Source organism: Diabrotica virgifera, chromosome 2 (genome assembly GCF_917563875.1).
Source record: "Diabrotica virgifera virgifera chromosome 2, PGI_DIABVI_V3a".
Classification (NCBI taxonomy): Eukaryota; Metazoa; Arthropoda; class Insecta; order Coleoptera; family Chrysomelidae; genus Diabrotica; species Diabrotica virgifera.
Window position 1 is genome coordinate 72,796,253 of NC_065444.1, and position 12,609 is coordinate 72,808,861.

Below are 12,609 nucleotides of genomic sequence, written 5' to 3' on the forward strand. Positions count from 1 at the left end.
ATTTTGCAAAAACATGTCGATTTTTTGCTTACTTATAAACAATTAGAATAACTTTTTAACCGTTACCCGTAGAAAAATTATTTTTTTCATATTTAGAAAGACTGAATTTTTATACACATTTAAAAAGAAAAACAATTGTCCTAGGACAATTAGGGACGAAGTTAGCCCCCCTTTTTTTAATTCACATGTTCTTGCAAAATAATTTTGCAATATTTAGAATTATTTTTGGTCATTTTTTTTAATTAATTTATTAGTGTAAATCTTCTTCTTTCATAAATGATCCAAAGTATTACTGTAACTTCATCATTTTCTGACTTATAGTGTTGCAAAAAAATTAATTTGGGATAAACAAATTAAATAACTTTTAAACTATTTGACCAATTGCTTTGAAATTTAAAGTATGATTTAAGCACCAGAAGTCTCAGCATTCCGTGTAATGAGAAAGTTCTAAGTTAATTTTTACATAAGTTATGAATATTTATAAAAACTCAAAATTTATGATTTATTTGGCAATTTTCTAAGCAACCAATAAGGATAGACATATTCAGCGAACGCCATATTGAAGTTTTTTATACGATTTGTGAGTTTCTTACTCTAAATTTGTTTCTTTTTGGTAATAGACGAAAAACGCGAAAATTTACCGTTTTTTGATATTCATTTGTTTATAACTAAGTATATTATCAAAATCGGCTGCAGGAAACATATAGGTTATTATTATAGAAGTCCATACTACTAAAAAAATTGATTTCGGGCTGGACGGGGTTGTGTCATTAACAGGATCATTTTTCCTTATTTCTCTGAACGAATAACTTTTTATTAATTTCACGTCTTAAATCAATTATTTATCAAATACCCTATCGATATTATTTAATAAACAACTCAAAATATTCCCGAAGCCGTGTCGAATGTCTAAAATTGTCACTGTCTGACTGACAATATGCTGACAATATTCTATTCGACTGAGAGCGCTGTATGACCAAGATAGATTTGGAAAGTATTACCACCGACATTGTCATTTTTTTCGAATCCTGAAAAACCAATAAATATTTGTGATAAATTTAAACGCAGAATGAAAAACTAAATTATTACCGAGGGCCGAAAGTCCTTAGAATAAGTAAAAAAGTTTATTTTGAATGAAATATTTGAAATTAAAAATCACACTAAATTTTGTCTTAAGTTTTCACCCCTGTAACTTATTAAAATAAACATTATAGAAGTTCTCAGGGACTTTTGGCCTTCGCTAATAACGTAATCTTTCATTCTGCGTTTAAATCTTTCAAAAATACTTATTAGTTTTCTCAGGATTTGAAAAAAATGAATCCCATTTGAATAGCATTGGAGCAGAAACTATGTACTGATTCCCTTAATTATTAAACACAAAATTCTTACAGTCACGTCTACAACCCGGAGTGGGTCTTGGTTACTACACAAGTCGCTTCCATCTCGAACGGTCGTCCATGATAGTTGGGTCAGTGGGTAGACCCATTGCTCCTAAATCTGACCATATGATATCTTTCCATCGCATTCGTGGACATCCTAAGGGTCTTCTTCCTGTCGGGGCTTCCTGTCAGATTAACTTCGCAAGGTGGTTAGTAGGGAGTCTATGAATATGGCCTGCCCATCTTGTCGTTGGGATCTAATCTCTTGCTTCAAAGATGCTTCTGAGAATAATTTTTATCTTAAAACACCGGAGTTTTCTTTCCATTGCCTTTGTCAGCGTCCACCTCTCACATCCTTACATGAGCACAGATCTAATTACTGTCTTATACACCCTGATTTTTTATGTTAGTGTTAGGCTTTTAGATTTAATGGTGTTGTGGAGGCTATACACACATCTATTTGCTGTCTGGATCCTCCATTTCATCTCTTCCGTGATATCGTCATCTGCGATGATTGTCGCTCCGGGGTATTTAAAACTTTCTACTCGTTCAAGTTATATGAGTCTATTATAACATTTTGCCCTATTATATCTCGTCTGGTTTGTATTTTAATGCACAAATATTTGGTTTTCTCTTCATTGGCCCTTAGACAAGTGGAGAGGTTAGAAAATAACCCTTAGCAACCTCATTTATTATTACATCTTATCCGTTAATTAATATTATGTAACCATACTATGTAACTCTCGGAGGAACCTATAACCAATAGAGACCGCGTCCCCAAGTGGCTGATAGGGGAATTCCCACCCCGATTTACCGGTGGATAGGAGAGAAATAAAGTACATCTCGTATACCAACATATACCTGTCAACGCACCTGGCTAACGTGACAAATTACGGTTAAAACCCCCTTAGGAGATGTCGAATATCCTAAACGGATTACCCCAGGCGAATAGAGATAGTGTCTCAGAATCTCACACCAAAATTTTAGGAAGTCCCATGGTTTTGGAGGGGGAGGCCGAATTTCAATAAGGAACAACAAAAACAGGCACATAAAACATTCACAAATCCATCACACAACTGAGTTCTTCATAGCTACATTCAACATACGCACATTAAGTTCAGAACAAAAGCTGTTAGAATTAGAAGAAGAAATTAAGAAAATAAAGTGGATAGCTATAATAGGACTGACAGAAGACGACAAAACGGAGTGATCGAACCAAAAAGTGGCCACCAACCTATTCTACATAACAGTAGGCGGTCTAGATTTATTTATGTAACCAATGCAAATAAGCATCCAATGCATCCTGAAAGTCACTGCTTGGTGTTCATTTTGGCCAAGTTGACCAAGCAATTACTGCCAACGGCGAGTCCTATTGGTCGATTACTAACAATTTATTTTATTGTATACCAATATGTGATTTCAATAGGATGAAGCTACGTGCCACACTGTTCATACCACTGAGGTAGTGCGATTTGACCCCGGTAGACTCTTTCTTGTGGGGTTTTCTTTAAGTCGCGGATGTAGGCTAATTTACTACAAACCACAGCGGCCATCAAAGACAACATAACTCATGCTATCGGTCAAATTCAGCCTAATGTATATGCCAGAATCCTGGAAAATTGTACACTTTGCTTGCTAACAAGCGAAGCCATGACATAGGTTTAAACGATGATATTCCTACATAATGACATTGAGACACTTTTTACAAACAATAGAAAAATTTAATGACATCTCACAGACAATTTATTGTATTTAAATTTAAAGATAGGAAGCGCTTAATAAAGACCCGAGCCCTATAGTACAGCTCCGGAGTAAACATTAAACTGTTAGACGGAGCTGTACCGTCGCCCCCTTAGCGAAATTATTCCGATTCTATTTTTTTTTGCAAAAACTTACTCAAAAAGAGGTCCTTATAACAAATCCACAGGGTGCCAGGCGGTGTCGTGGTCGAAAAATTGTTTAAACAATTTTTTTAAACAAATTCACAAAAATAATTGTTTCATTTCGAACAATTTTTTTTAGATAAATTGTGTCATTCTGAACAAAAAAGTTCTCCTGTCATTTTTCTCTAAAATTGATTGTTGTCATTTTCAAGGCTTAATAACTCGATTAAAAATTATTATTATGAAAGTCAAAAAGTGACCAAATCAAATATTAAAACCCCTCCTTCCAGATTCTGAAGACATTTTTGTCATTATTTTATTAAGAAGCTGTTATTTTTAATTATTAATAATTAGCGCTATAGTCCAGGCTGTATCGTCGCCCTTGTTAGCGAAATTATTCCGATTTGATTTTTTTGCAAAAACTTACTCAAAAAGAGGTCCTTATAACAAATCCACAGGGTGCCAGGCGGTGTCGTGGTCGAAAAATTGTTTCACAAATTCAAAAAAATAATTGTTTCATTTTCAAATAAATTGTTTCATTTCGAACAAATTTTTTTTAAATAAATTGGGTCATTCTGAGCAAATAAGTTCTCCTGTTATTTTTCTCTTAAATTGATTGTTGTCATTTTCAAGGCTTGATAATTTGTTTACAAAATTTTTTAAATAAATTGGAACCACTTTTCGCATGGGTGACCTCTTGAACCTTATTCTGGGGCTGGGGTATCTCATGAAAGTGACACAAGCTTTTCGCTCTAAAAGTAGAATACATTTGCAGCTATTAAATACCATTGTTTTTGTATTGCTTATAGTCCAATCAACAGCCATTTTTTCGTGGAATTTTGAGAATCAAGGTTGATTTCCTTGAAAATGTGGATGTAAGTAGGTGTAGGTAGTAATTATGACCTTTGTCAAAATCTACCCTATGCCGAACTGCGCTTTTACCCTGGGGATGAAAACAACCCCATCTAGGGGATGAAATTCTTTTAATCAAAATAACTATGGAAATCTATACTGTGATCAATTCTGAATAAATTTTGCCTATAAAATTTTTTTGCAAAATTGACAATTTCCAGGTTATTTGCGATTGAATCTATGCATTTTTCATTGAAAGAACTCACGTTTTATAACCGTTTTTCATGAATAACTTAAAAAAAATAATTTTATAGGAAAAATCATTCAAAACAAAATTGTAGCTAATAAAAAAACAAAGAGATCCGCGTCTGAAAGACTTACGTAAACCCAATAATAACTGAGTTACAGTAGGAAAAATAAAAGAATACCCATGAACGAACATATAAAACACGCTGTATTTTCCTGTCACCCTGTCATACAAAAAATTGGCCAGCGCAAGTAAATGTAATAATTATTATTACATGTACTTGCGCTAAGCAATTTTCTTTGTGATACGGTGACAGGAAAATACAGCGTGTTTTATATGTTTGTTCATTTTTCCGACTGTATTGCTCTTTAAAGGATGGTTATTTTCGAAGGACATCGAAATGGAGAACCTTAAATTTCAAATAACTCAAATGTGGTGCATTTTTTTGGGAAACTTTAGAGACATCTTTTCTTCTTCTTCTTCAGGTGCCGTCCTCGTTCCGAAGTTTGGCTATCATCAAGGCTATGAGTATTTTTGATACCGTAGATCTAAATAATTGGCAGCTGCTGCACTTGTACCAATCTCTTAAATTCTTCAACCATGAATGTTTTCTTCTGCCAATGGATCTTTTACCTATTATTTTTCCCTGAATAATTAATTGTAGTATCTGGTACTTTTGTCCCCTCATTATATGTCCCAAGTATTGCAGTTTGCGCTTTTTAATAGTAAGCGCAAGTTCTTTTTCTTTCTGCATCCTTCGCAACACTTCCATGTTTGTCACTCTCTCTGTCCACGATATTCTCAGTATCCTGCGGTACATCCACATCTCGAATGCTTCTATTTTCCTTGTATCGATCTTTTTCAGTGTCCAAGCTTCCATTCCATAGAAAAAAACTGACAGCACGTAACATCTCATGAGGCGAATTTTAAGATTTAAACTTAGCTCTCTTCCGCATAAAACTGTTTTCATTTTGGTACAAGTAGCTCTAGCTTTTTCTATTCTGATCTTGATTTCTTCAGAGTTGTCGTTGTTTTCATTAATAACAGTTCCCAGGTAATTATATTTTCTAACACGCTCAATTCTTTGACGGTTATGTCAGAAAAATTTTGTGGAGATTTCGACACCATCATTATTTTTGTTTTTTTGATGTTAAGTGATAAACCGAACTTTTCGCTGCACTCTACTATTCTGTTTATCAGTGTTTGGAGATCTTCCGGGGTTTCTGCTATTAATACTGTGTCATCAGCGTATCTCAAATTGTTTATTAAAGTGCCATTTATTTTAACTCCTATATCTTGGTCAGCAAGGGCTCTGTTAATAATATCTTCTGAATATAAGTTAAACAAGGTTGGTGAAAGTATGCATCCCTGCCTTACGCCTTTTTTGATCTCTTTAAAAGACATCTTTTAAAGTTCATTAAAAAGCCTTTCAAATAAGCTCTGATAAAAGTTATTTGCATAAGAACTGACTGACTTATGATGAAAATAAAGTCGCTTTCTGCTTTTTTCTTTTTGAAATGTAAAAGTTAAACCCTCGTCGTTACAATCCTAATAGAAATAAATAGATTCGCACTTGAAAGTAACTTTATTTAGGTATAATTGATACGATGCATGTGATTTGACAGGTTTGAAATGCCTATTTTAGAAAAAATAGTTGACTAAATCGAAAATGACATTTTAAAATTAAAAAAAGTGCATTTTTCTTAAATAAATCTAAAAGTATTCATACTATTAAAAAATGTTTCAAATATTAATTATAGAATTTCTTTTACTGAAAATTGGGTTTTTTTTGTTTTTGTATCATGAATACTTTTAGGTTTATTTAAGAAAAACGCACCTTTTTTTAAATTATAATAATGTCATTTTCGATTTAATCAACTATTTTTTCTAAACTAAGCATTCCAAACCGGTCGAATCACATGGATTGTATCAATTAGACCTAAATAAAGTAAATTTTAAGTGGACAGTTATTCATTTCTATTAAAATTGTAACGACGAGGGTTTAATTTTTACATTTAAAAAAGAAAAATGGAGAGAGCGGCTTTATTTTCGTCATAAGTCAGTCAGTTCTTATGAAAAAAAACTTTTGTCAGAGCTTATTTGAAATATTTTTTAATGAGATTTAAAAGATGTCCCTTAAGTTCTCCCAAATAATTGCACCACATTTGAGTTATTTGAGATTGAAGGTTCTCCATTTCGAGGTTCTTCGAAAATAACCATTCTTTAAAGAGCAATCACTCAGTCATTACTGGGTGCACCTGGGTCTTTCCGACGCGAGTCTCTTTGTTTTTTCATTAGCCACAATTTTGTTCTTAATGATTTTTTATATAAAATTAAAGTTTTTTAAGTTATTTGTGAAAAACGGTTATAAAACGTGAGTTTTTTCAATGAAAATGCATAGTTTCAATCGCAAATAACTTGGAAAGTGTTCATTTTGCCAAAAAAATTTTAAAGAACAAAATTTACTCAGAAATGGTCATTCTATCGATTTCCATAGTTATTTTGATTAAAATATTATCATCTCCTAGATGGGATTGTTTTCACCCCCAGGGCAAAAGCGCAGTTCGGCATAGGGTAGATTTTGAAGAAGAGTATGAACAGAGCTTAAACCCAAATTTTCATTAAAATCGGTGTTGGTTCTCACAATTCCACGGTTTTACAGTTTTTTACCGCTGATGAATAGTCTATTAATGTAATTGTCCAATGGAACTATTAAAGTTAATAAACACGATTTGATTAAACACATCAAAATAGTGTATTTTAAAATTTGTTCAAAGACTGTTGTGGTTATGAGGTTTTATGCTTGCTTTATTAAGGTTCATAATATGGATTTATGTGAATACTTACACTCTGTTAATTTCATTTCCATCCAGCACAGCAGCCGTACGAAACTTCTCGCAAACACGTGACCTGTAATAATAAACAAATTAAATTAGAGTATGATCTTTATTAAAGAGTTCTTTTCTTCATAAATTTATAACGATAGGTTGTATAATCATTATATCATAACGATATTATGGAATCTTTATAATTTGTTTAGAAAGTTAATCAAGGAAAAATATCTTACTACATAATTAGCTACAGTCAGCATTATAAGGAAAATCATGGCAAATACGATGAAATAAGTCATCAAATACAACAATATACAGTCGAACCCGCTTATTAGTATACCGGTTATGGGAATATCCCGGTTTAAGGAATATAAATTTGAGGTCTCAAAATTGTTTTAGTAGCAACTAATGATCGGTTATTAGAATATCCCGGTTATGGGAATAATTTTGCTTGGCACGAAGGCCATTCCAATAAGCGGGTTCGACTGTACATTATATAAAAGGTGTCCCAAAATTCACGAAAAATTTGAATTTGCCGCCATTTATGCAGTAAAGTGTTAACAACAAAACAAAAATATTTCGACAGCTGACAGTTTAGAATTAGAGTAAAAATTGAAAAATTTAAGAACATTGGTGAGTTGGTGATCCGATACACAATGGTCGTCCAAAAACAACGCAAGAACGCAACTCATAAATATTGGCAATATCATTTTAAAGTCTTCTACTTTAAAATGTATAATATATGTCTGAATCGCCGATATAAATGAGTCAGATTAAATAAATTATTACAAGAATTTTTTACTAAGCAACAAAATTTTTGTTAAATTTATTAATATTTCTTTTTTGACAACGGCATCCGATTTGGACGTAGAAACGTTGCAATAAAATTATTTTTTTTGTAAAATTGTGGCTTATTTCCCATTAAAAATAGTTAATTACAAAAATGCCACAAGAAAATAGTTTCAGAACAAAATTAACTGTGAATTAAATAAAACACATGTCTAACTTTGGGCTAAATTGACCTAGGCCAATTTTTTTATTTGAAAATTCATGTTAAACTAGCTTTTTGAATGTATAAAAACTTTTTTTCTACGGAAAATATTTGTAAAGTTATTTAGAAACTTGTCATTAAGATTTTTGACTATGTAAGTATATTAAAAAACTTTTTATCGTTTGAATACATTTTGATAATATCACTCTTCTACTTTCATTTGGCATACGCAGAATTGCCCTATCTTCACTATTTTTTGTCTTATGTTATTGCAAAACAAAGATCACTGGGATAAACAAATAGAATAACTTTTAAACTAATTAATGGATCGGTCTCAAATTTTGAGGGTTCATTAAGTACCCCAATACTTAACTTTAGGCAAAACAATAAAGTTCTAAGTTAGTTTGAGTAAAAGTTATTAACAAATAACGACGTGAGCTTATTTTGTAGCTGCTAAGCAACAAATTGCTTTTTTAACTTTTAAGAACCGACATTTTGATGGTTTTTCAATGTTTTAAGAGCTTTAATTTTGTAATTTTATGTCAACTATTTAACTTCTTAATAGAGTGCAAAAAATCGAAAAAATAGCGTTTTTTGCCCTGCTGTTAGTAATTAAAAAACGGCTCGGAACTCTAAGCGGGAAACAGGTAGGTTTTCTTCCTATGGGCTCCGTGCGTGACCATGGTGGGGATTCACGAAACTATGCCAGCGCCCGTAGCGGCGAAATATGACAACTTTGGCGAATAAGGATTGAATAAAAAAATTTTTCAATAGATATTTTGCTTACCTTATTATTGTCGTTTTGATTTTTATTATTTATTTTTATATTTTCATACTGACTTTCTTTCCTTCCCCCGATCTGGCGGTATATTCCTATTGGCATATATTTCCATTTTCTGTTAGACACACACCACAAAAGTAATAGTTCAATAGTTAACTAAAAAATCTGGTAATAATAATTCACACTGCCTACTTAATTGCTTTTGATGTACACGTAATTAGTGTTAACACCAACAACTAAACTATAACGAAAAAGTAAAGAAAAGCCCTTAAAATTTATATTTTCTTCAGAGAACTTTCACGTACTTATCCGTTTTTAATTTGACGTTTATTTGACACTTTAACTTATTGTTTGTATAATAAATTTTATCAAAAATGGTAAAAAAAACATTACCCAAGGACCAAATGGCACATTGCCCTTACCAAAATCATTTCATTACTTACATACCATGTCCACACCCGACGTTTCGATAAGATTTTGCCCACTTTAGGTGAATTTGTTACTTTTTAAGCGACGCTTGAAGTAGAAGGAATTATTCTATTAAAATATATAAAATGAAATATTCAGGTAGCTGACAAGTTTTTTAGTTATTGTAGATCTATAGCATGAAAACATGCCTGGTTCCTGCATAGAGTTCGGAGCCGTTTTTTTATTATTAACAATTTAGTACAAAAAACGTGATTTTTTCGATTTTTTACACTTCATTAAAAAGCTAAATAGTAAACACAAAATTGCAAAATTTAATTTTTTAGAAAATTGAAAACCTTCAAGATGCCCATTTTTAAAAGTTAAAAAGTCAATTTGTTGCTTGCTCAAACTGCAAAATGCTTAAGTGAAAATCTTTATATTTTTTAATAACTATTACTCAAATTAGGTAACACTTTAGTGTTTCAGCCAAAGTTGGTATTGGGGTACATAACAAATCCTCAAAACTTGAGACCGATCTATTAATTAGTTTAAAAGTTATTATATTTGTTTATCCCAGAGACCTTTGTTTTGCAATAGTGCTTTTCATTCACAGTCATTTGTTTCGAGCTTCTGTCATATGCCGTATAATCCGTATATATTAATATTATACACAGATTATACAACATATGACAGACACTCGAAACAAATGACAATCGATAAAAAGCCCTATAGCATAAGATAAAAAAATAATGAAAATAGAGCAATTCTCCGTATGCCAAATGATAGTAGAAGAGTGATACTACCAAAATGTATTAAAAAAAGATAAAAAATTATTTAATATAGGTACGTGATCAAAAATCCTAATGCCATAATTAGAATAACTTTAAAAATATTCTCCGTAGAAAAAATTTGTTTACATATTCGACAAGCTGGTATTTTACACGAATTTCTAAAAATTAGAGTAGTAGTTCAAATGGTAACTAGTCGTGGTAAAAATAATTTTTTCCAAAAAATCAATTAATCATACTATCATTATTAATCATAGATAAAGTTAAGGTATTCTTTAATAAATAAACTATCTTCAAAAAATAATTATTTATTAAAAGTAATTTACTTATTAAAGTGTACTTTGTAATAGATTTTTAGAAGAAAATTATTTTTTCAAGAATTGTTTAAACAAATTAGACTGTTTATTCATTAATAAATTTGTAAATAAATTGCATATTTGTAATGTACGTAGAAATTACATACACGTTAAAAAAGAAAGATTAAACTTCATTGAGTAGATCCGGAGAAATAGAATATTTTATTAGTTTGAAATTACTTTCTCGGTATTTGAATTCGGTGGATTTCTAGGTTCCTCCTAGTAACCATTTGATCTACATTTTTAAAATTTCTAGAGGGTCCTGTGAAAGTACAATGTTTCTGAAAATTTTTTAACAAAAAATACAAATCCTATTCTTTAAAATTACATCAATGCGGTTCCTTAAATTTTATAAACAAATTAACTGTGGTTAACTATTTTTAATGGGAAATAAGCCACAATTTTACTAAAAAAATTATTTTTATCTACTCTATGTCATATTATGTATAAGTTTTTAGTTTGTGAAAACTGTCATTATAGATAGCAGTGCGTGAAGAATTTAAAGTGTGCGTGAAGTAACAATGTATTTTAAATGGGATTTACTTTTTCGCACTGTTTTAACCTTCGCGTTGTCATGGTGACAATCCTTAACTTTCGCGTTGTCATGGTGGTGACAATATGATCAATGAATTACAACAAAAGTTTTGACAGTTTTGTGGTTTGAAAGTAGTTAGAATTTTTAAATGTTAAAGTTCTAAAAATTGTAGAATAGAAATGAATTCCAGTGAAGAAGAGTTACAGCTTTTTTATTTGTTTATCGTAGATAAAATATTGTATGAAATTGTGCGTGAAGTTCTTTTTGCGAACTTATGCGATTTATAGCACTCGCTCCGTTGTCGCTCGTGCTCTAAAAATCGCTTGCGTTCGCAAAAAGCATACTTCACGAACTGTTTCATAAATAACTATTTTACGTTGTATGTGGTTGTCTTTTTAAAGACAGATCACATGCTATGATTTTTTTGTGACGGATATTCTTGAGTTAGGGTTGACTTCATGTAATCGAATGAACTATCTTTCAGTAAAGTCGTCCCAGGAAGGCAACTCATAAATATTGGCAATATCATTTTAAAGTCTTCTACTTTAAAATGTATAATATATGTCTGAATTGCCGATATAAATGAGTCAGATTAAATAAATTATTAGAAGAGTTTTTTACTAAGCAACAACATTTTTGTTAAATTTATTAATATTTCTTTTTTGACAACGGTATCCGATTTGGACGTCGAAACGTTGCAATAAAATCATTTTTTTAGTAAAATTGTGGCTTATTTCCCATTAAAAATAGTTAATTACAAAAATCCCACAAGAAAATAGCTTCAGAATAAAATTAACTGTGAATTAAATAAAACACATGTCTAACTTTGTCCTAAATTGACCTAGGCCCAATTTTTGTATTTGAAAATTCATGTAATTTTATGAATTTTATTCCTTTTTGAATTAATAAAACCTTTTTTTCTACGGAAAATATTTTTAAAGTTATTTAGAAACTTGTCATTAAGATTTTTGACTATGTATACATAGTAGAACCCCGCAAATCCGAACTAATTGGGGGGACAGCCGGTTCGGATTCCGAAAAGTTCGGATTATCCGAAAGTTAGCCTGGAAAGTATGGATGAATAGTGAACTTTTTAAGGAATGATTTGAAAAACAATTTGTTCCATCCATTTCGATATTCAATAAGGAATTGGAAAAACTGTTTTCCTACCACCAAATATGACCACCTTATTGCAACCCTTTGACCAGGGTATTCTGCAGTTTATAAAACTGTACTATGGTAAAAATTTGGTACGGATTGTATTAGAAGGCGAGGAAAGCCGTCAACTACTCAGAACCTGAAAAAAATCACCGTAAAAGATCTCATTTATTGGGTGGCTGAGGCCTGAGACTTTAATTACAAAATCATGGAAGAAGTTGTGGCCAGATTTACAATTTGAAGAAGCTCCATTACAAGATGATCTAGAAGTCGTAACACAACTTCCAAGATGTGAAAACAAAGAAGAAAGTGGAATTACAAAATGTATTGAAGCTGACCAGCTGTATTGAAGCTGAAGATGTATTGGGCACCAATAATTTACGGATGAAGATATTGTAGA

At 31.4% G+C, this 12,609-nt stretch overlaps 1 protein-coding gene across 3 annotated transcripts in view; it reads right to left on the reverse strand.

Annotated features, from left to right (window-relative positions):
* Window positions 1-12,609, reverse strand: part of LOC114331137 (diacylglycerol kinase 1) — a 1,205,680-nt gene that overhangs the window by 1,173,486 nt on the left and 19,585 nt on the right. For all 3 annotated transcript variants that reach the window (XM_050643769.1, XM_050643768.1, XM_050643771.1), the window contains exon 2: window positions 7,209-7,271. The gene's annotated coding sequence lies outside the window, so the exon portion shown is untranslated. The remainder of the gene's footprint in view (window positions 1-7,208; window positions 7,272-12,609) is intronic.